Source organism: Schistocerca americana, chromosome 1 (assembly GCF_021461395.2).
Source record: "Schistocerca americana isolate TAMUIC-IGC-003095 chromosome 1, iqSchAmer2.1, whole genome shotgun sequence".
Taxonomy (NCBI): Eukaryota; Metazoa; Arthropoda; class Insecta; order Orthoptera; family Acrididae; genus Schistocerca; species Schistocerca americana.
In genome coordinates, this window is record NC_060119.1 from 741752975 (window position 1) to 741777647 (window position 24673).

Genomic DNA, 24673 nt, shown 5'->3' on the forward strand with positions numbered 1-24673 from the left:
ACCGCTTTAATCCTGATGTGTTCTCTCATGATAATGCCACCTCCCAGCGGGGTAGCTGTCCATGTTACAAGGTCAGACTCGTACTACAGTGGCTTAACCCGTGGGTGCCCCGTGTCCACTGCAATTGAGAGCTGTTAATAGTCGTTTCTTCGGCGTTTTCAACCAGTCCTGAGGCTGCAAATGCACGCAGTCCACTGGAGTAGATTGTTTCTACTGGTGCTTTGCCTGTGTACATCCTGCAGCCTCAGAAGCGACCAATAACATATGTCCACTACAGTGCACCACAACGTTAAGGTACATGATAGTAACCAAAATCGAAGTGCTCGGACTAAATAAGGTGTAAGACAGGCATCCACTCCCTCGCCCTTGTTGTTCAACCTATACATCGAAGAAGAAATTACGAAAATGAAAGAAAAGATCAACAGTGGAATTAAAACTCAAGGCAAAAAGATATCAATGAAGAGATTCACCGGTGACATTGATATCCTTTAGTGAAGTTGAAAAAGAATAACAGGATCTGTTGAAGGGAATGAACAGTCGAATGAATACAGAATATGAATTGAGAGGACGCCGAAGAAAGACGCATGTAATTATAAGTACTAGAAATGAGAATAGCGAAAAACATAGAATTAAAAAAAAATGTTTATAACAAAAGTAGATAAAGTTAAGCAATCCTGCTACCTTGGAAGTTAAATTACCCATGACGGATGAAGTAAGGAGACCAAAGGAAGGCAGAAGGAAATTCCTGCACATTAGAAGTCTGCTAGTATCAAAGCCTTAATGTGAGGAAGAAATTTCTGACAATGTACATTTGCAACACATCATTGTATGTTATTGAGTCATGGACTATGGGAAAACGGGAACAGAAGATAATCGAAACTTTTGAGGTGTGGTGTGGCAGAATAACGTTGAAAATTAGGTGGCCAAGTAAGACAAGAGATGAGGAGGTTCTCCACAGGATCGGCGAAGAAAGGAGCGTGCGGAAAACGCTGCTAAGAAGAAGGGAAGGTATGAAAGGACACGTCTTAAAACATCAGAGAATATGCTCCAAGGTACCAGAGGGAGCTGCAAAGAATAAAAACAGCACAGGAAGACGGAGATTGGAGGATGTAGGTTGTAATTGCTACGCTGAGACGAAAAGGTTAGCAGAGAAAAAGTATATATGGCGGACAGCATCAAACTAGCCAGACGACAGATGACTCAAAAAAGACTGGTGGTCCCACGTTGTTGTGGTCAAGATGTCTTGATCACTAAATTCGACTGATCTGAGTCCGATGTAACATAGACAGCACGCTACAGGGTGACTTCTCCGCGCCCACTACCTACCGGCGCTAAACTGGCGGGAACTGCGGGAGCTGTGCATCGGTGTTTGGTGCCACGTTTCTCTGGTAACCTACGAAGAACTTGATGACTCCATGTCACGAAAAATTACTGCTGTTTGAAGTTCCATATGTGGACCAATACGCTATTAAGCATACTTTCATAACGGTTTTTCGCTTCAATATCACGGAAACTTAGAAGTGTTTCTTGACGAGTGAAACTTTCCATCATGTAATCACTTTCTTCTTATTAAATACTTTTAAATGTTTAGTATGCTCTGCACTTTAACTTCTTTGCAGTATTTTTTTCGACTGTGAGGGCGATAACAAATCAAAGTGATAATACAATGTCACTAAATCATTCAGGTATTTAGCTAAACGGAGTAATAGTGAAAATAACTGCAATATTTCGCTGAGGTCAGCAGATGTAATTGATTTCCGAATGCAAGGTTTACTTCTGTGTTATAGTTAACGTCTCCTTTTAATTTTCGATTTTACATTGTTTTATAAATAAGTGAAGTACGCAGATACGCAGAATCGTCTTCCACCTCCATCTTGCTCTGGTCGCCATACAAAAAAGTTATGTGAAAGATTACAAGTAATTTAATATGAAATAATAATTGATTTCAATTTAAAAATATTCTTATTTCATAGTACTGTGTTTAATCCCATTCACTAACAATGTTTCAACCTTTTTCATACATTTCAGCCTACTAAATTCGTTAGAAGTGGTCGTTTGGGTGACGCAACAATTGCACGTCATCAGAGGTCTGTCGTTTACGCAATTTGGCATTTATATGTCGCGCCTGTAAACTGTCTTTAACAAAGTCCGGTCATTATCATTATTTTCATCATGCAAACATTTCATTGCATTAAAACCCCGCAATAAAACGATTCTGTGTCGCCAACTTCCCCACTTACATTCGACAGAATCATTAGTTTTCTTTGTGTCTACAGGACAAACAATAATTGATAGTCTTTGAATCAGGCTTTCAGATACATTTCTTACTAGTTTTAGTTATTAGGTAGCTCTTTTATCTTTTGGGCACGGGGTAATATAATTCCTTCGCTTTTAGAGGCACTAGCAACAGTCATCTGCATTAGGTGTGGATAAATTTTCTTCTCTGCCTACCAATTTGCCCATTATTTTCCGTATATTTTTGGCCAAATTTGGGTTATTATCTAATCTGCTGTAAAAGTATGGCTTTACAAGACTTATTGCGATTGACCATATGTATTCTCTACGGCTTACACTCCTGGAAATTGAAATAAGAACACCGTGAATTCATTGTCCCACGAAGGGGAAACTTTATTGACACATTCCTGGGGTCAGATACATCACATGATCACACTGACAGAACCACAGGCACATAGACACAGGCAACAGAGCATGCACAATGTCGGCACTAGTACAGTGTATATCCACCTTTCGCAGCAATGCAGGCTGCTATTCTCCCATGGAGACGATCGTAGAGATGCTGGATGTAGTCCTGTGGAACGGCTTGCCATACCATTTCCACCTGGCGCCTAAGTTGGACCAGCGTTCGTGCTGGACGTGCAGACCGCGTGAGACGACGCTTCATCCAGTCCCAAACATGCTCAATGGGGGACAGATCCGGAGATCTTGCTGGCCAGGGTAGTTGACTTACACCTTCTAGAGCACGTTGGGTGGCACGGGATACATGCGGACGTGCATTGTCCTGTTGGAACAGCAAGTTCCCTTGCCGGTCTAGGAATGGTAGAACGATGGGTTCGATGACGGTTTGGATGTACCGTGCACTATTCAGTGTCCCCTCGACTATCACCAGTGGTGTACGGCCAGTGTAGGAGATCGCTCCCCACACCATGATGCCGGGTGTTGGCCCTCAGTGCCTCGGTCGTATGCAGTCCTGATTGTGGCGCTCACCTGCACGGCGCCAAACACGCATACGACCATCATTGGCACCAAGGCAGAAGCGACTCTCATCGCTGAAGACGACACGTCTCCATTCGTCCCTCCATTCACGCCTGTCGCGACACCACTGGAGGCGGGCTGCACGATGTTGGGGCGTGAGCGGAAGACGGCCTAACGGTGAGCGGGACCGTAGCCCAGCTTCATGGAGACGGTTGCGAATGGTCCTCGCCGATACCCCAGGAGCAACAGTGTCCCTAATTTGCTGGGAAGTGGCGGTGCGGTCCCCTACGGCACTGCGTAGGATCCTACGGTCTTGGCGTGCATCCGTGCGTCGCTGCGGTCCGGTCCCAGGTCGACAGGCACGTGCACCTCCCGCCGACCACTGGCGACAACATCGATGTACTGTGGAGACCTCACGCCCCACGTGTTGAGCAATTCGGCGGTACGTCCACCCGGCCTCCCGCATGCCCACTATACAACCTCGCTCAAAGTCCGTCAACTGCACATACGGTTCACGTCCACGCTGTCGCGGCATGCTACCAGTGTTAAAGACTGCGATGGAGCTCCGTATGCCACGGCAAACTGGCTGACACTGACGGCGGCGGTGCACAAATGCTGCGCAGCTAGCGCCATTCGACGGCCAACACCGCGGTTCCTGGTGTGTCCGCTGTGCCGTGCGTGTGATCATTGCTTGTACAGCCCTCTCGCAGTGTCCGGAGCAAGTATGGTGGGTCTGACACACCGGTGTCAATGTGTTCTTTTTTCCATTTCCAGGAGTGTATTTTTTATTTGGGTTAAAACCGATCCAAAGAACGTATCTGTTAGCAAGAAAAATATTCAGTACAGCAGCGAAGACTGCGTTCGTCCAACTTCTTGTTCTACGTGAACAAGAGTAATCTGAGCATCTCATATCTAAGGCGTCAACTCCTCCTTTAATGCTACTGAAAGATTTTGTAATCACAGGTTCCTTTCATTGTTGATTTCCAGACACGTTGTGACGCATAGAAGATAGTAAAACTACACTTTTATACTTTTTCGGACGAATGACACCAAGGTCTCATCTCATCATAAATCCAAGTCCTTTATTAGAGCGCCGGCCTGTGTTGCCGAGCGGTTCTAGGCGCTTCTGTCTGGAACCGAGCGACCGCTACGGTCGCAGGTTCGAATACTGCCTCGGGCATGGATGTGTGTGATATCCTTAGGTTAGTTAGGTTTAAGTAGTTCTAAGTTCTAGGGGACTGATGACCTCAGATGTTAAGTCCCATAGTGGTCAGAGCTATTTTTGAACCTTTATTAGAAAACATTTCACGAGAAATTTCCCGTTTGTTTTTTGTACAGTACCCACCTATGTTAGTCTCTGGTTCAATAATTCATCGTTCTACTAACTCAACAGATGTAAACGAACTGTCTCCAGTGAAATTTATATTATTTCCATAAACCTGCTCTGCAAGTCTTAGCACATACTATGTTGGCACTGTGAAATGGGTATATCTTTGGGTAAGGAGTATATAAACGCATTATATAAGTAATCAGTTTTCCAGTCTCAAATACACTGCATTTTCTGGCCATATTTTCCCGATTTTCTTTTGGTAAATATTCTGAATGATGTCGCGGAATCCACTATTAGAGGAGGAAATATGGCTTTACATTCGAGTTTTAGGTAGCTGCTGTCCAGGTAAGACGGCAGAAGCGTTGGCGCAGTCAGTTATTCAAACGGCGACAAGCTGGCGACGGACGCTATACAGACTACACACATATGGGGACGGTCCACGGTCAGCCATAGCGTGACCCAAGCCCCGTACAGCAGCGGGTCAAAGTGACCAAGCACATCATGAGTTGCCCCAAATACGCTAATGTATACTCCCTTGCCGGCGATGTGCGTCAGAGGGAATGTTCCAGCAACTTAATGAGAGCTTTAATTAGGCAAGTCGCCGCAAACCAAAGGAGAGCACAGTCGTCTGCAACTGTACCCCTGTGCCGTGCGGTTCTACGCGCTGCAGACTGGAACCGAGCGACCGCTACGGTCGCAGGTTCGAATCCTACCTCGGGCATGGATGAGTGTGATGTCCTTAGGTTAGTTAGGTTTAATTAGTTCTAAGTTCTAGGCGACTGATGACCGCAGAAGTTAAGTCGCATAGTGCTCAGAGCCGTTTGAACCATTTGTACCCCTGTTCCAGTCGTCGCCGCGCTGAGGGCTAAGAATATTTAGAGCCGTGTCGGGAACGAGACAGTGCTGAGGACTGCGAGATGGGAAGCGGCTGACTGTTAGATCTGAGTGAGCCGCATACAGTAGTATCATGCACTGAACAGATGAGTTAAGGCCGGTAGCGCCAGAAGTGAATTGCCATTGAACATTGTTATTCGTAGTTTAATTCAACCTGAGATTCCCTGCGATTTACACCGAGTTCTGTGCATCTCAATACCCTCTTAGCTAGTAGATTCTTTACAGGTTGGAGTAGTACCAGCTGCCCAGGTCGCTTTTCGGTCCCATTGATCGAGGCACGCCCTTCTAATTAAAACTGCAATGAGTATCTTCCTCACAATTTTACCAACGTTTCATCAGCACATAAATCTTCTGAACAAGGGTAGTTCTGTGGCCGAGCGGTTCTAGGCGCTTCAGGAACTCTCGCAGGCGATCCAAATCATGAGGGCAAACCATAAAAGTATCATCAGCATATCGGCAAAATACAGTTGCTTTAAAGGTTGCTGAGGCAAGTGCTCGCTCCTCAAAACCTTCCATATAAAGATTGACCACCATGGGAGACAAAGGGCTCCCCATGGCGACACCGTCTGAATGCTCATAAAACTCGTTGTTGCCGGCCGGTGTGGCCGTGCAGTACTAGGCGCTTCAGTTCGGAACCACATGACGGCTACGGTCGCAGGTTCGAATCCTGCCTCGGCATGGACGTGTGTGATGTCCTTAGGGCAGTCAGGTTTAAGTAGTTTAAGTTCTAGGGAACTGATGACCTCAGATGTTAAGTACCATAGTGCTCAGAGCCATTTGAACAGGGATAGTTCGTGCTACACTTGCTAGTAAAACTTCTAAAAAAATTCTCGCATCAAGGCCAGTTTATCTGCATTTTCTCATTCTTATTATGTTACCAAAGGTTACATTGAAATGAATGAATAAAAATCTATTTATTCCCATCACACCACGAAAAATATCTCTACAAGTAAAATCAGCTGCCCATTCCGGTCGAACGTTATCATGATTTGACTTGCATATCCAAGTAAACAGAAGTAATCGAAGGTAAGCACGTAACTGACAGCAGTCAATAATTTAGCATACTACGGCAGCCATAATGGAGATGAATATTTGTCCTCTAGTTCTTTTATTTATTTATTTATTGCTATAGTGGACGAGAAGTCAAATACATCATCGGTAATTAATAGTTCCCGACTCTATAATACTGACATTTCATTTTTACAAGTAGTTGGTCCTTTCAGGGAAAAACAAATGTGGTAAGGACTATGGGGCTAAACTGCTCAGGTCATTGGTGCCTAGGCTTACGCACTACTTAATCTAACTTTAACTTACGCTGAGGACAACACACACACACCCATGCCCGAGGGAGTACTCGAAACTCCAACGGATGGAGCCGCGCGAACCGTGACAAGACGCCTGAGACCGCACGGTTATCCCGCGCGGCAAGTCCTTTAAGTTCCGAGCGTTCTTTCACAATATTGTGCTGTCGTATACGAGGTGAATGTGGAGCATATTTACTCCATTTATATCTGTTCTTGTCTTAAAAATTATATCCTGCGCTTTTCTTCCTCCTCACTAGTAGAAAGCTCAATCATGATCGCTAATGTCATTAAGTTCTTCGCCTTTGGGTTATTTCTTTCTGTCTTCACTTTCTGAGCCAGTACATTCTTCTAACAGTCGTGAAATATTTTCGGTACGGAGAGGGTGAGCCATTGCCATAAACGTACTGAAATTAAATCAAATTACTGTATTTGGTTCAAATGGTTCAAATGGCACTGAGCACTATAGGACTTAACTTCTGAGGTCGTCATTCCCCTAGAACTTAGAACTACTTAAACCTAACTAACCTAAGGACATCACACACATCCATGCCCGAGGCAGGATTCGAACCTGCGACCGTAGGGGTCGCGCATTTCCAGACTGTAGTGCCTAGAACCGCTCGGCCAACTTGGCCGGCTACTGTATTTGCATATTGTAAATGAATAAACAAAATAAAAAATAAAAGAAAAAAATAAGAATAGAAGCTTTCGAAATGTGGTGCTACAGAAGAATGCTGAACATTAGATGGGTAGATCACATAACTAATGAGGAAGTATTGAATAGGATTGGGCAGAAGATGAGTTTGTGGCACAACTTGACCAGAAGAAGGGATCGGTTGGTAGGACATGTTCTGAGGCATCAAGGGATCACCAATTTAGTATTGGAGGGCAGCGTGGAGGGCAAAAATCGTAGAGGGAGACCAAGAGATGAGTACACTAAGCAGATTCAGAAGAATATAGGTTGCAGTAGGTACTGGGAGATGAAGAAGCTTGCACATGATAGAGTAGCATGGGGAGCTGCATCAAACCAGTCTCAGGACTGAAGACCACAACAACAACAACAACAACAACAAATAAATACTATGTAAAAGCTTGCGCGAGGTCTACAGAAACCCCAAAAATGTAAACAGCTAGAGCGCGACGCGCGTCCACCGATCACAAGCCTTCGTGGGACACTGAGAACACCTAAAATTACGATTCTGTTGACCGCCAACAATAGAAATTATGAACCAAGAATACCTCGGGGGGTTTGCTTAAACCCCGTCCGTGTAGTTAAAGGCTAGCTGAAAATTATAAAGCAGATTACTAAAGTAACATTTTGACAACAATATCCATGGCGTTTATTACAGCAACACGTACAAGGTAATGACAACATCATCTATTCTCCTTTTGCCTATGCACATTGTGTTAATAACCTACCGAAATAATCATTCATAGACCGTCTCTTATCGAGAAATAAATTTTTATTTTTATTTTTATACTTAAATGTTTAATTAGAGGATTATACAAGATGGCTGAGTTAGCTCACGAACATGCGAAATGATGCAGCGCTTCTTTATTGTTTTAATAAATTATTGTGATCTTTCCAGAAAGTTCATCTTCAACAATATTATTATTTATGAGCTGAACCAAGGACCTTGCCGTTGGTGGGGAGGCTTGCGTGCCTCAGTGATACAGATGGCCGTACCGTAGGTGCAACCACAACGGAGGGGTATCTGTTGAGAGGCCAGACAAACGTGTGGTTCCTGAAGAGGGGCAGCAGCCTTTTCAGTAGTTTCAGGGGCAACAGTCTGGATGATTGACTGATCTGGCCTTGTAACACTAACCAAAATGGCCTTGCTGTTCTGGTACTGCGAACGGCTGAAAGCAAGGGGAAACTACAGCCGTAATTTTTCCAGAGGGCATGCAGCTTTACTGTATGGTTAAATGATGATGGCGTCCTCTTGGGAAAAATATGCCGGAGGTAAAATAGTCCCCCATTCGGATCTTCGGGCGGGGACTAATCAAGAGGACGTCGTTATCAGGAGAAAGAAAACTGGCGTTCCACGGATCGTCGAGCGGTTCTTTCGTGTGTAAACTTAAAATTTTGTGTGAGGTAGCACTAATGGCTACAGTATAGTGTAGCTCAGGATTCGTTTCTAGTGGTTTTGTGCCAAAATGGTTACTGAATGAAGTGTGGCTTGAAAGGCACTCGTCTGTCGGAGATCCGTAACTCGATCGGACTGGAGATTTTCCATTTTGTTGTGGGAGATATTTGACGTTATTACATGAAGTCTTATTTGACTTTGAAGGTGGATAAAGCAGGCTTTGGGGAAACTGTGCTTCTGCGTTGTTACGTTAGTGGACTTGAAGGTGAAAGAAAGCACTTTGCGATACTGTGATAGGGTTAATTTTACGACTTCAACGTGAGCGCAAATGTGTTTTAGCTAACGTTTGAAAATCTCTATATAAATACACGGATTGTGTTATCTTTGTAATTAGGAGAACGTACGTCCTACTGTTGAATGTGATATAGTGAGAACCGGTCTAAGTTATTAGGAGATTTGCACGCGCGGTCTAGAACTTAGTAGCTTTTCCTATAACATCCTAAAAGACAAAGCAAGAACCATCGATACCGAGGACACGCTAATTGTGTCTCCTCTAGTGCAAGTGCTGTGTTTTAAATGATGTCAATAGTTGTGGGTCCACAGAAAGTCAACGCCTCAAGTGGGGTTAGATCTGTGTCAATTTTAAAGTTCAAGCAGTTCAGATGTGGCTGTGACGCCCAGGTTTCTTGTCTAATTGTTTCTATACTTTACCGATTAAAGGGGTTTGTTTGATCGTCCAGCACTCGTAAAATCAAAACTGACTTGTACATATACAAGAAAAAAACAGGCAATAAAGACAGAACTGTTTCTGTTAAAAAAAATGTAAAAATAAAGTCCAATTTTATAGCAAACTAATAGTTTACAAACATCTTAAACTGGCAAAAGGAAGTAAACAATTAGGTAAAGAAAAGTTGCAACGTTATAAAATACAAAGATATTACTTAAAAAAAATGGTTCAAATGGCTCTGAGCACTATGGGACTTAACTGCTGTGGTCATCAGTCCCCTAGAACTTAGAACTACTTAAACCTAACTAACCTGAGGACATCACACACATCCATGCCCGAGGCAGGATTCGAACCTGCGACCGTAGGGGTCGCGCGGTTCCAGACTGTAGCGCCTAGAACCGCTCGGCCACTCTGGCCGGCTATTAATTCCCAGGAATATTAGTTCAGGTTTCTTAGTTTCCAACAAGGGAAATTACTTCAGATTTTCTAAGTTAAAAGTGAAAGAAATTACCTCCAGGATTTTATTTAAAGCGAAAGATGATTAGTTCCTGAAAGAAAGACAGTTTAATTATTGCTGAGAGGGTCAGAATTTTAAAATGAATTAATACACTGGTATTCAAGCTATGCAGCAATATTGTTCTAGTGTGGTTGCTACACACAGAAGTTATCTCTGATTAATGGCCTCAAGTAAAAAAGAAAGTAAATTATACCTCTGAATGTGTGACATAAAATAAATATTATTTAAAAGGGCAGACAAGCACACTGTAGTCAGTTGTTTCTACGCAGTGTGATTGTGGTTTTCAGTTGGAAAGTTATTTATATGGTATTACCGAGTATGAATTTTCTTTTTTTTTTTTTAATATAAGAGTTGAAGATCAGTTACTTCGTTGCTTAGATAAGTGGGTTGCCATGTAGTAGATTTACACATAGGAAGATTTAATTTGTTGCTGTGTGTGATGAAGTCGAAAATGTAAATATTAAGCTGTCTATAGTACATCAATAATAGGTTAAAAACAGGAGTGAAAAATCAATGGCTTTCTTCAGAGTATCATTGGAACTTAACCATCCTGCAGCTGCTATACATTATATATATTTGTACAACTGCACTTGAACACCGTTTCATATCATTCACATATTATCATATAATCAACTTTTTATAACAATCTAAACATTGCATAAACCAGAATGGCAATCACTAGTCAAATGTGCCACTCTATTTTCTCTTCCCAGTTTCACCCTAATGCTATATTTGATATGTTACTCTAGTGCCTTGTCTGCAAATATTAATTAACAATTTTTTCATTAAATAAACATAGTAAATTAAAAAATTAGTACAAATAATTCATGACAAAGTTATCCTTATCATGTAACAGTGGAGAATGTTTTGTTTTGGCACTCAGTAATAATAATATACAAGTTGTATCTGAAATGAATGTAGAAAATGAGAGGGCTGGTTGAGTGATTCATAATAAGCATATTTCACATAGCAACAAATGCCCACTTCCCGTATTGTACAGTGCTAGACGTCGTTGAACAGCGTCACGTACCACCAAGAGGTAGGCACACAACATGCATTTCGAACCATCATGGTAGCAGGTCTGCAGGGCAATTCAATGAATCTGTGGCAAAAAGATAAATAAGAAGTTGGGGTGAAGTTTATATTTATTTGAAAACAGTTACAAAAAGTGCTCAAAATTACATCCTTCTGCTTGAATGCATGCCATGCAGTGGCACTGGAGTGACTGTCACACTCTTTTGAACACTCCTGGCAAAGTGGAAGCTCTACTGGGGCTGCCACAACGTGCACTATCAGCTCTTCATCAGTGTCAATGGGTATTTTATAATGACAAATTTCAAATGATCCCAAAAGAAAAAAATCAATGGGCGCCAAGTCAGGGGAACGTACAGGCCATGCCAGCAGCCCACCTCTTCCTATTCAGTTCTCGCCAAAGGTTTCATCCAAACGCATTCACACAGCTTGTGTGAAGTGCGCAGGTGCTCCATTGTATTGGCACAACATTCACTGTCAAACACTGAGTGGAACGTGTTCCAACAGCTCTGGCAGGGTTTATCGTAAGAAGATGGAAGTATCTGTTTGTGTTCAGTTACTGGGGAAACATGTTATTGATCAGTCAGATTGTTGCCTACCAAGCCACACCAAATGTTGACAGCAAAGCAATCTAGGTGTCCACAAACAAAGGTCGCATGAGGATCTTCTCGTGCCCACGTGTGCTGCTGTTGAACATGCTCTCTCACGTAAAGAATACCTTGTGCATAAAAAGTACACAGTTTAGGAAGTCCGGTTCAATGACAACTTTGCGAAAACCACTGGCGGAAAATCATCTGAGTTAAGGTCATGAATCATCTGAAGGCAGTAGGGGCGGAAATCATTTTCTTGCTATACATGCCAAATTGTGGAATGGCTTACACCTATTTCCCATGCAACACACCATGAATTTGTCCAGGGTGTGTTTTCCAGTGGTGCTAATGCCTCCTATTCAGTTTTCTATCCAGTGTAGCTACAGTCCACAGCATTTTTGTTTGAAACTGAGATCGTCTATGGTGGTAGTTATTGATACAAACATTGTAGATGTTTAGATAGTTAGATACGTTATTCATCATTATCATATTCTAGTAGCTTGCACTAGCCCATCAAACCACAAATATTATCTGTGGCAATTCTATAGCGTACATCTTCGTAGTGGTATGTAGTGTGGGCTGTATCGCGAGAATTTCAACATGCTAGTAAAAGTATCGACGTTGTGATCTGGACAGACAATATTTCCAAACAGATGTTTGTGCCGTCTGGTTATCTTAAGCTTAGTCTTATCTGTGAAGTTAAGTGATGTACTTCTACGATAGAACTAAAATGGTAGATTCTTGTGTTGTGCTGCTTGAGTACAACTGAGCGAAACTAAGGTGCTGATTTCTGATGGACAGTGTTGCTTTCTCCTTATGTGTCACTGTGCCTCTGTAGTGTTTGATTCTTTTGTTATTTCTACAAGGATGTTTGTGTCTGTAGGTTGTCGCAGTGTAGAAGGTCACCGAAGCCTTTGGCCCATGGTTTTGGGACAGCACCTGCATCACTCATTCCATTAAATGAGAGTTTATTAAAACACAGCTTCATATTTTTCCATCTGACAAGAAAAATATTCTCCCTAAGAAAATATTTCTAGTTCAATAAAACTCAGTACCGACACAAATCCATCACACAGGGACCTTTTACTTATATTAAAAGCAAAACTTCCACAGGCATATAATCTCTTCCACAGGGATAACACCCATATCCAGACAAAATCTGCGCTATCAAGAATTTTGTTTATCTCAGAATTAAAAAGCAACTTAAAAAATTCTTAGGATTTTGCTCATTTTCAGACTATTTGTCGCTACTCACCTTTGCAACAGTGCAACTTTATGCACCTGTTAAAAAGGTGCCCTGAGATCTGATCAAGGGACGGTCAAGAAGATTTTGATTTTATGAATGATGTTATAGTCAAGCTCGAAATTTAACACCATCTAGATATGTCCAAGGATTTTTGTGTTGTTACTAATGCTTCATACACTGGTTTGGGAGCAAGTTTACTTCAAGTTAATGAAGGACATGGTAAATAAGATATTTGTGTTTTAAGTTTTCTTATTGCTAGTTACGCTTTGTAAGAATTCGAAAGAGCCTATACTTATACCGAGCTGGAAACCATACCTGTATGTGGGGCCTTTAAGCAGCTCAGTAACTATATTTATGGTAAAACTATCAAGGTATTCTCTGTTCATCAAGCATTAAGTTTTCTGATAACATGCAAGCTACCACATGCATGCCTGCCATGTTGGCCACTATTGCTACAGGGCTGTAGATTGAAATAACACATATTTCTGGAAAGGGTAATATAGTAGCAGATGCTTTATCTCGCCTACCACATGATTCACCTGAGGAATTGTAATTTATCTAGCAAACCATGCGTTATCAAGTATTGCTAGTGAAAAACGTAATGACAGTCAATATTGTTCAGATGAGTGTAAAAATATGGTTGGTTTACAGGATTCTGACCACCGTTGGTGAAAAGTTAAATCACCAATTTCACTGGAAAATTGACCGACATCCAAAAATTCAAAATGAGATTCGGTTCTATAGACGAGATGTACGATCTGACACGTGGTGTGTTTGTATTCCAGTCACCTGTTAGAATGCCTTAATCGTATACACATCATAAGTGAGGGGCATTAAGGCGAAATAAAATGTACAATAACGATGAGTCCGTATTGCTGTTTTGCCTACATGTGGAGTCATGTTCAGCAGCTGGTACAAACACGTTTCACATATCAGGATACTCTTCCTCACCTCCTTAGAGATAAGTGTTCATGAGAGAATAAAGTGAGGCAAATCTAGATCACTCTTACGAACACGCCCAATTAAAAAGAAGTCAGTGCAATCTGAAACTAAGGGATGTATAGAGATTTAACGTAGGTGAAAACATACCGTTGAAATCTCATACAAAACCTTTACGTTTACACTATAAAAATAGTAAATGGCAACTACTTTACACAGGTCCATACAAATTAATCACGATTCCTCGTGAAGGAAGTTACCTGCTGTCCTGTCCTAGAACGCACAAAGTAAAAGGATGGTACCCGAGCTATGATCTTAAAATATATCTAATGTGATGGCCTTTTGCCGTTTGTTACTGTCTGTAATGAAAGTAAATGAAAAATTGTCTCTTTCTTAATACATAGTAAAAGTTGAGGTTCTAGAAAAAGGCCGTTGCATTATCTTTACCCATAGAATAGACATATCTTGGAAGATGTGGATGTAAATAATGTTATTTATGCTTTGATACCTATGATAAGAGTGAAATTCAGACCACTAGTGGTTAGGTTCAGTAATCTCTGCCATACACTATACATACACAATATTGGGCACGTGTCGCAAAATGGTTAAATGGAATTTGTATGTATAGAGTAGTTATTAAAGATACAGAACAAAAAAATATTTTTAGTGTTAATGTACCTCATCCGTAGGCTGTGATATATGCAAATGATGGCTGCATGTTGTGTTACTTCTCAGGCTCTATATACTGAAGCCTGAAGTGGACAAGAAGTCACAGTGCCTCTGATAGTTCAGGAGAAATAATATAACGCTATCCTATACGACATGATCATACCCTTGTCAGAATGGGAAAGAAGAGACATTTGCATCTATTAAGCCTGATGTTTACCTATATAAGCAGTCTCGTGTATCTTGGAGTAAGTACTTAGTAGTACAGAATTTCTATTTAGTTTTTTTTTTGGGGGGGAGGGTGGGCTATGTGTCAAATGTAATTGAAGACTGGCAAATTTGAGATATGCATACGTTATTAATTATTTGTAAATGTGTGTAACTTTTTGTTATGATACAAGCATTTGAACATGTGTTAATAGATTTCAAAGCCATATGAAAAAATACATTACTGTGTATGAGCAGAATTTGAATAATTATATTTGATTTGGTGCTTCTCAATTTCTAAAGTAGTTATTCTGCTCCGCTTGGAGCTTATTTCTTTTTTCTTTTTTTTTGTGTTTTGCTGAGTCTCAACATATCGTCTGACTTAATATTAATATGCACTGGCTAATTTTTTTCCTTTAAATGGATTGGCGATGTTATCCTGGCCTCCGCAAATAATGAAATTCCGGTGTAGCGTGGCCGACAATACTGTCTGTTGCAAACCTGATTGTCGTTGTGAAGTGCTATGCTTGCTGTCATTATTGATTTAAAACTGTGCAGCAACCAAAAGCAAAGAAATGCCCGACAAAGACATTCTCTCAGTGCATGTTGTGGACATTTACTATGGAAGACTAATTTTTACCTCATCCGCTAATTTGAAGCAAAGGTTAACTATCTAAGTCGCAGTGTATCGGAAAATGAACTGTGCTTTAAATAAGAATTAAACTTTCCCGTAACCAAAACATAAATTTATTTCATGTATTGAAGTTATTCTTTATCAGTTCCGCTTATATGAAAAGTTATTTGTACGTTAACTAAGTATTTTCTGCCAGCACAACTTGTAACGTCGTGCATTACTTAGTTCTAATTCCAATGTAAAACTCGAACAGTTTTTCAGGCAACTGCTGACAGCATCAATTTATTTCGTGAAATGCACGATGAACGCAATGCTTTCTTACAGTATAATTCAATTTATTCACGACCGGTTCAGCCACAAGACCATTTTCACAATGGAAAAACATCATTTACAGAGGCAACATAACATTGCATTCATGCTTTTCAGTCATGGCACGGAGGACATTGAATGACTTAAAAAATTGAAGAACCATAAGTACTCAGCATTACAGCATTAACTCAGACAACAAGTAGACAGGTCTACTTGCTGTTTCAGCCAGTGCTTTAACGCTGAGTACTTACGTTACTCGACTCATGCATTGTTGTTTGTGCTGCGTTTGAAAAGCATGAAGACGATGTGATGTCTCTGTAAAAGATATTTTTCCACTGTGAAAATGGTCTTGTGACTAAAACCGGTCGTTAATAAATTGATTTACGATAAAGTATTGTATTCATTACACATTTCAACATTGTAGAACTGCAGCTTCTACTCAGCTAACGACGATTGTCTGCTGCTGAGATGCAACTAGGACTACGTTAACGCATCCCACCTTCCATTCTGGTCGTAGATCTTTCTGTCTGGATCTTCGCCATTTAGATGGGTCCCACAACAACCGACCAGATAGTCGGCACCTTATCCTTGGGTCCATCGCAACTGACCATCCCTGCGAAACCATCGGATCATCACCACAATCCAGCATCTCCTGAAATTTAGCACTTATTGTTGTAAAAAAGACAAAACTGTAAGCTCCATTTTACTGTAGCTATCATTTTACTGTAGCTACCCAAAGTATTGTACAACACTCTCGTTATGTTACCTGTGAGATCAAGTGGGTTCAAGAATACGAAGGTACCGAAGCAGAGAACATTAAAATCATGTCACTTTTTTTGAACAACATATTCTTAAGAGTTACCTTCCAAAGAACTGTACTTAACAGGCTTAACATATTTAATGTGTATTACTCCGGTATCATTTTGTAATGATTCATTACGTCTTTCATTTTGTGAAGTATTAAATCGCAGTTTTCTCAGATTTCCTGATGGCTACACTCAAATGGGGAGAGGGGCAGGGGGGAAATATTCACTTAAATTATCCTGAATATAGAGATATTCCAGACTTTAACACTAAGTCATGACTATTTATATTTACTTGCAAGACTTAAATGAGTCTCTTATAATTAAATCATCTGTATGAATGTCACGACAAGGAAATCAATTATTTTATATTAATGAACTGAAACTGTCTGCAAGCAATCATCATTCATCTCCATCAAAACATTTGTTAAGTAAACCCACATCATATTCAGCTAATTATAACTATGTCATTAAAAGGAATATCCAAAATCTGTAACAGACATTGTTTCTTCAAATCGACGGGGGGGGGGGGGGGGGGGGGGCAATGAAACAAACTGCTATAATTTGCTGAATGCAACAAATGTAATTATTGTTTCCAAATTCAGAATTTACTTCCATGTTATAATTAAAATCTCTGGTCCATTTTCGTTTGTATATTATTTTAAAAGTAAAGCAAGCAGAGTCGCCTTCTTCCTTCTTCTTTCTCGGGCCGCCATACGAAAAGGTCATGTAAGAGATTGTTGTATAGTTTAGGTTGAAATAATAATTCATTTCAGCTTGGAAACTTTCTTATTTAACCCCATTCACTAACACTGTTTAAACCTTTTGTATATGTCTGAATCTGCTGAAGACGATGTAAGTGGTCGATTTGGTGGTGGCACACTGTCAGCGGTCTGTGGTTTACGCATTTCAACATTCATATGTGAAGCCTGTGGTGTGTCAGTATCATGGTTTTTGTGTCACCAACCTCCCCACTTACCAAAGACGACTTCTGTCACTGAACTACTCATCGGGTTGGTGAGAAAAGCATTCCATACAGTAATATCAGGCAGGCAGGAAACGTTTCATCGCTTGATTAAAAATACGATACAACTGAATTATCTAGATTTACCCGCGTTCGTCCTTCTCTTCCTACCATCAATTAATATTGAATTTCTTCATAAAAATATTAGTTTCATACTTTAAATATTTGAAAGACAGCATAAATTCTAAGCTACGATGTAGTAGTGGGATGTGTAACGCGCGGTCACTATATATGTGTCTAAAAACAAAAAAAGCTTGTGATTACTTGGTAAAGACAAGTAACGGTATATTTGCAGATGTATATTAGCTCATGCGTCATATCCAATTTGAGATCGAATTCTGCAGTGAACTTTTTGTTATTCTGCTCTTCAGTCGGAAGTCTGACTTGTTGGTATTCACTCTTGTCCAAGCCTTTTCATATGTACATAACTGTGTCTGCCTATATTCATTTAAACATCCAGCTACTTACTGTAGTCAGATCATGGTCTTCCTGCACATGCTTATTCTTCTACACTTTCCACCACCATTCAAAGTCTCATTTGTACCTCAGTACGTATGTATCTATCAACGAATAGGACTATCTTTTAGTGGCATTGCGCTATGAATTCTTCTACCAATTCGAGTCAGTATTTATTCAGCAGCAATCCGATGTTCCCATCTAATCTTCTGTGTTCTTAAGAAGATTCACGGTAAATGATGACAGCCGAAACAGTTGCAGATTAAAGATTTATTAACATTCTTACCACGGTTTCAGTATATCAAAATATACCTTCATCAGAAGTAAAATACCTAAAATCACATACTGCAATGGAGATTCATAAAACAATTGTGCCAAATGCGTCGTCAGTAGTTAAATCATCATCTCCAACATCAACTGTGCCTTTGGCACAATTGCTCTATGAATCACCCTTGCAGGATGTGATTTTAGGAATTTTACTTCTGATGAAGTTATATTTAGATACACCGAAACCGTGGTCAAGAATTTTAATAAATCTTTATCCTGCAACTGTTTTGGCTGTCAGCATTTATCGTGAAGAATTTCAACAGTTTCTGTTTCAGCCATGTTTAAAATCTTCTTAAGAAGACGCTTATCTGAAAGGCTTCTATTCTCATCCGTTCGAAAGTGCTTATCTCACACATTTCATTTTCGTATACGTTTAATGGTGTCTCATTAAGTTCTCCGTAACTGTCAGTTCCGTACGACTAAACTTTGGCCTCGAGTTGTAGAAAAACTTCGTGCTGAGAAAAAATATCCGCTCCCGTAGTGCGAATCAGATCCGGTGTAGAGCCGCTGCTCTTACGCAATGGACATAGCAGGTAACGGGGCCTATGCAGGGGCACTCCATGGAGCAGGCGCAACGTGTAGTGTGCAGTTTGCGCCGGCCAGGAGCGGCGGATAAGGGTAATTGGATATTTCCGAGAGATTACACCGGCCGTTGTGCAGCCCCACCAGCGGCAGCAGGCACCGGGCTCAAACACCGGAAGAATGGCAACGGCGCAACGTCCAGGAAGACACTCGGTAAGGGCGCAAGTGGCGGGCACAAATCGGGCAGGTAAGCAGTTGCAGCTGCCTGCCGGCGTTTTAATTACGTTATACTTGACGCTAAGAGGCCCTGACACAGGCAAGCCGATGATATATACCATCCGTAAAAGCTTCTGCTTTAGAGAAAAAGATCCCTGACATGAGTCCGTTTTCTCCGAGAAAACGACACCATTAGATAATTTTCCGTAAGTAACTAATTACGGAAAATTCAGTTTGCTGTACAGTAGTGAAAATCAGAATGAAGGCATGGCTGTTTTCAGGAAAATTAACATTGTCGTTTGGTACAGTTTTGTGCACAATGTATATGCAATAGTATAAAATCCAGTGTAACGACAGGTGCTGACATATGATATCACATTTTATGTCAGGAGTAAACTGTATAAAAAAACATCAAGGATTCGTGTGGTAGAGGGTGGAACTCGGTATAAATGCAGTCGGCTCTGTGTGGCTATAGTGTGAGCGTACGTGAATTTACTGCAAATAGGTAACAGATACCATTAGTAACAGTGCGTGTTGCGAACATAAACCACTATTGTGAGTATGCTACGCGGGAAACATGATGATGTGATGGGAAAGCAAAAACCGGTACTTACAGGAAACGGGCCTTTCTAATCGTCAAACTGGCAGACGTTAAACTGTTCAAGTAAAAAAATAGTGGCTCTGAGCACTATGGGACTTAACTTCTGAGGTCATCAGTCCCCTAGACGTAGAACTACTTAAACCTAACGACATTACACCCATCCATGCCCGAGGCAGGATTCGAACCTGTGACCGTAGCAGCAGCGCGGTTCCAGACTGTAGCGCCTAGAACCACTCGGCCACCCCGACCGGCCTGTTCAAGTAAAGTGACTGATAATTTCGCTAGACTGGGTGCACGGTATGGGTAGAATGGAAAGTAGAGGCAAAGTAGGAAATTTTGTGCCGCGTACGAAGGGCTACTTCTGTGCAAAGAAAGGTCCATGAGGCGTTATTCATCTCAACTTGTTGCTGATTTACAGTGGCCAGAAACTGGCAGATGCGTGCGACAAATTTTGCCACATAACGAACAGGTTGGATTCAAGAAACGACTGTAGAAAGACTACATTACACTCAAACATAGACAGGCTGGAATGCAGTTTGCTGAAAAACGTATCTACAGGCTTCAGAATAGGATATAGTGATCTTCAATGATAAGAAAAAGCTTAATTTAGTTGGACAGAAGGGATTTCGATATTATTGGAAATATCTGAGACCAGTACATCAGGTGCGAATGAGAAGAAATTTTGATAGTGGAAATGTTGTTTTGGGCAGCCTTCTGCGCTAAGAGTAAGTCACGCGTTGCTTGACTGAGCACAAGATTGAAATCTAACGCGTACACTGAGATGCTAGAGACAGAACTGATTAGAACGTATGAGGACGTAGGGGACGACAGTCTAATGTTTCAACGAAGTAATGTACCTGTGTATGTTTTCGCTACAACCAAAAAGTGATTTGAAAATAAAGATATCGGTGTCTTTCCCTGGTGTGCATGTAGCCCGGAGCTGAAAACGTGGGAAACCTTTGGTGAGCTGAAAGGGACGACAAATTCAAGGCAAGAACTACAGAATCTAACAGAATCAATGTCGAAGTGAATATTTGAGGTACTTAGGAAGAACGGAGTTTGGACGAAGTATTAAGAATCCAATAACATAGCTGGATAGTGTGTGCCTTAATACAAGTTTCCATCCAGGAAAAGCGAACGCCTTATTTTTTACTCGTGTTATGAAAGAAACTATTTCGTCTTGGTTGTTTATGTCTTATACGTATCTATTAATGTCACAGTAAATTCTATACATAATTACATGCCTCAGACATTGTACTATAACTTTCGTGGAACCCTGCCTTTATACTCATTACCACTACTGTAACGAATGACATCAATTTAGCAGGGCTACTGACGAATTCTCAATTGTCACCTTGGAAAAATAATTTTTTCGTGTATTTAAAGAAGCCAAAACAAAATGTCGTAGCGCTTGATAAAATGAAATACCGTTTTCTGCGATAGAAGAGGAACAAAGCTACAACAATCCACGCTTGGTTTGTGCAACTGTACTGCAAAAGAATACACGATCATATGAGATAGTAATGAGGTGACGCCGACGCTTCCAGTGAGCTGAGACACATCTGGCTCAAGAAAACCGAGACTGCAGATCATCCTTCTGGGAAGACCCCGGTTCCAGATAGTCCTGATACTTGAAGACAGCTATGTCGCAATCGAGGTGATAATGAAAACGCGAAAATTGGTCATAAATCACTTTTCAACACACCACTGAACATCGGACAGGTCGCCCCCAGCTGGGTTCCGCGACTGCTCACACCCACTGAGAAAGTCCACCGAACCTAGGCAGCACATTATAGCATTTATATTTAGTAACAAACTAAAATACGTGAGAGAATTATTTTCGAATACACGGTGTTTAAAAATAAGACTTCAACTGTCAGTCTCTGAATACCAATATATACTACAAAAGTTATGACCCTGAGAGGCAAGTTGTATACTACATTAAGCTGTTTTAACCAGCCTCTATTTCATTTTTTGTTTTATCGTTCCCGTATTTACTTATCTTTGCGTGTCTTGTCGTTGCGGAAGACATATGTAAGTTATGTGTACAGCCTGCTTACGTGATATTTAGTTAATGTTAATTGTCTAACTGTATTTAATTTTGTAGTACTCCATGAAATACGTTGCTTCTATTATCTGAATATTATTTTTTGATTCTATGAGTTCTTTTTGTGATTATCAGCGGCTGTCTTCAAAGGGTTGGACATGAATTGTTCATTGACCGGACGATTCGAGCTCCATTTTTGCTATTTCATTAATCACTCTTTGAATAAAGAAAGAACACATTCGTCAATATCGAAGTCCCACTACATTAATTTCTACATTTCTGCAGTGTTAAAAACTTTCGGGGTCGAGAGTTCCTGAACAATGACGGCGGAAAACCAAATTCATTTGCCTGAAGCATCACCACTTTCATGGCGTTGGCAATGATTATTACTCTCTGGATTGTTGTAACGGTCGTCTAGGGGTAGCGTCTTTGATGGTAGTAAAACATCCTCGGTACCGGGTTCGAACCCCACCAATGTTGAAATTTAGAATGACTATCAGCACTGCCGGCAGTAGACTTTCGGCACAAGAAGTCACAATCATTCTGCCAACGGTCTTATCAAAGATAACGCAGGAGCGGACACGGGTTCAGGGCACTCTTTTGTCATTGGGGTGGGAAACCGCCCATACAGGTGAATAGTCAGCAATAATCAACAGCATGAGGATGTAGAAGGCAATGGAAACCACTGCATTAAAGGCACATACTGTGTTTCCACAGCACATGTGGCCTATAATTGAAAAAGTGTCACGATGATCTCCCTCTTCAGAAGATTCCGGAACAGTCGCCCATTCAGACCTCCGGAAGTGGACTGCCAAGGTCGAGGTGACCATGAGAAATAAATTCAACAAACAACGGAAAGATCACGTTCTACAAGTCGGGCCGTGGAATGTCAGAAACTTGAATAGGTCAGGGAAGCTAGGAAATCTGGAGAGGGAAATGCAAACGCTCAGTCTAGATATAGTGGACGTCAATGAAGTGAAATGGAAAGAAGACAAGTATTTTTGGTCAGATGAGTTTAGGATGACATCAATATCAGTCGAAAATGGCATAACGGGAGTAGGATTCGTTATGAAGGTAGGGCGGAGAGTGTGTTACTGCGAACAGTTCAGTGACAGGGTTGTTCTAGTCAGAATCCGCAACCACCAAATACCGACAACGATACTTCTGGTGCCCGCATCTCGTGGTCGTGCGGTAGCGTTCCCGCTTCCCACGCCCGGGTTCCCGGGTTCGATTCCCGGCGGGGTCAGGGATTTTCTCTGCCTCGTGATGGCTGGGTGTTGTGTGCTGTCCTTAGGTTAGTTAGGTTTAATTAGTTCTAAGTTCTAGGGGACTGATGACCATCGATGTTAAGTCCCATAGTGCTCAGAGCCATTTGAACCATTTGATACTTCTGGTATGCATGCTGATATCGTGATCTGAAGATGAAGAGATAGTGAAAGTATATGAGTGTACTGAACGGCTAAGTCATTACCTAAAGGGGGATTGAAATCTAATATTCATGAGGGACATAAATGCTATTGTAGGAGGAGTAGTATAAGAAAGGGTTACGGCAGAATATGGGCTTGGTACTGGGAATAAGAGAGTATAAAGACTTATTGAGGTCTGCAATAAATTTCAGCTAGTAATAGCGAATACTCTGTTAAAAAATCAAAAGGGTAGGAGGTATACTTGAAAAAGGCCGAGAGATACGGCAAGATTTCAGTCAGATTTCTTCATAGTCAGAGTTCATAAATCAGATACTCGATTTTAAAGCATATCTAGAAGCACATATACCCCCAGATCACAATTTAGTACTGATGACGAGTAGGCTGAAGTTTCAGAGATTAGTCGGGAAGAATTAATGCGCAAAGAAGTGGGATACGGAAATACTAAGGAATGAAGAGGTACGCTTAAAGTTATCAACCTATAGATACTGTAATAAGGAATAGTTCAATAGCGTTCTCTTAAAAACGGCAGTCACAGAATTTGGAAAGAAAAACAGAGATACAAGGAACGTAACTGCGAAGAAACCATGGAACCATGGGTAACGGAAGAAATACTCCAGTTGATTGATGAAAGAAGAAAGTACAAGAATGATCAGAGATACTTATGAAAACAGAAATACAAGTCACCCACTAACGAAATAAACAGGAATTGCAGGGAACCTAAGACGAAATAGCTGCATGTCATACGTGAAGAAATTATTGTTGGAATGACGGCTTCACTATATAGGAAAGTCAAAACAACCTTTCGTGAAATTAAATGAAATGGTGGTTAAGAGTCCAACGGGAATTCAATTGTTATATGCAGGGAAGAGAGCTCTTTGGTGGAAAGAAAACACTAAAGGTCACTATAAGTGAATGATTTGTCCGACGGCGCAGACGAAGAAATAGGAGTCGACTTAAAAGAGGTAGGGGATCCAGTATTAGAATCAGAATTTAAAATAGCTTTGGAAGGCTTAAGATCAAAGAAAGCAAAAGGGATAGATAACATTCAATCATTATTTCTAAAGTCATTGGGGGAAGTGGCAACAAAACAAGTATTGACGTTGGGCAGTTGTAAACCTCAAGCGCTTCAGTAGGCCTGTAGTTCTGTAGTTTATGGAACGAGTTTTCTTTTTTTTTTTTTAAATTATACATTCTACATTTTTATTCTTCATGTGTACATATTTATTTCTCAACATAGTCACACTGGTGACGAAGACATTTCTCCCAACAAGAATGTCAACTATGTCACAATCTCACCTCTGCTTACACTGCTTCAACACTATCAAAGTGAAGTCCTCAGAAGTGTTCTGTAGGTTCTGAAAACAGGACGATCGACGATAGTGAACCCAAGGCGTCGGATTTTTGCAGATGTTGCGGCGGTCAGGTGTGGTCCGACACTGCCATGTCGAAGGAGAGTGTGCTCCATGTGTGGACGAACTCTTCGAATACGATACTCGATTAAAGCACACTGTTTCTCACGCACCAGCATAATTACATTACATGCTGCAATTCCGAACCC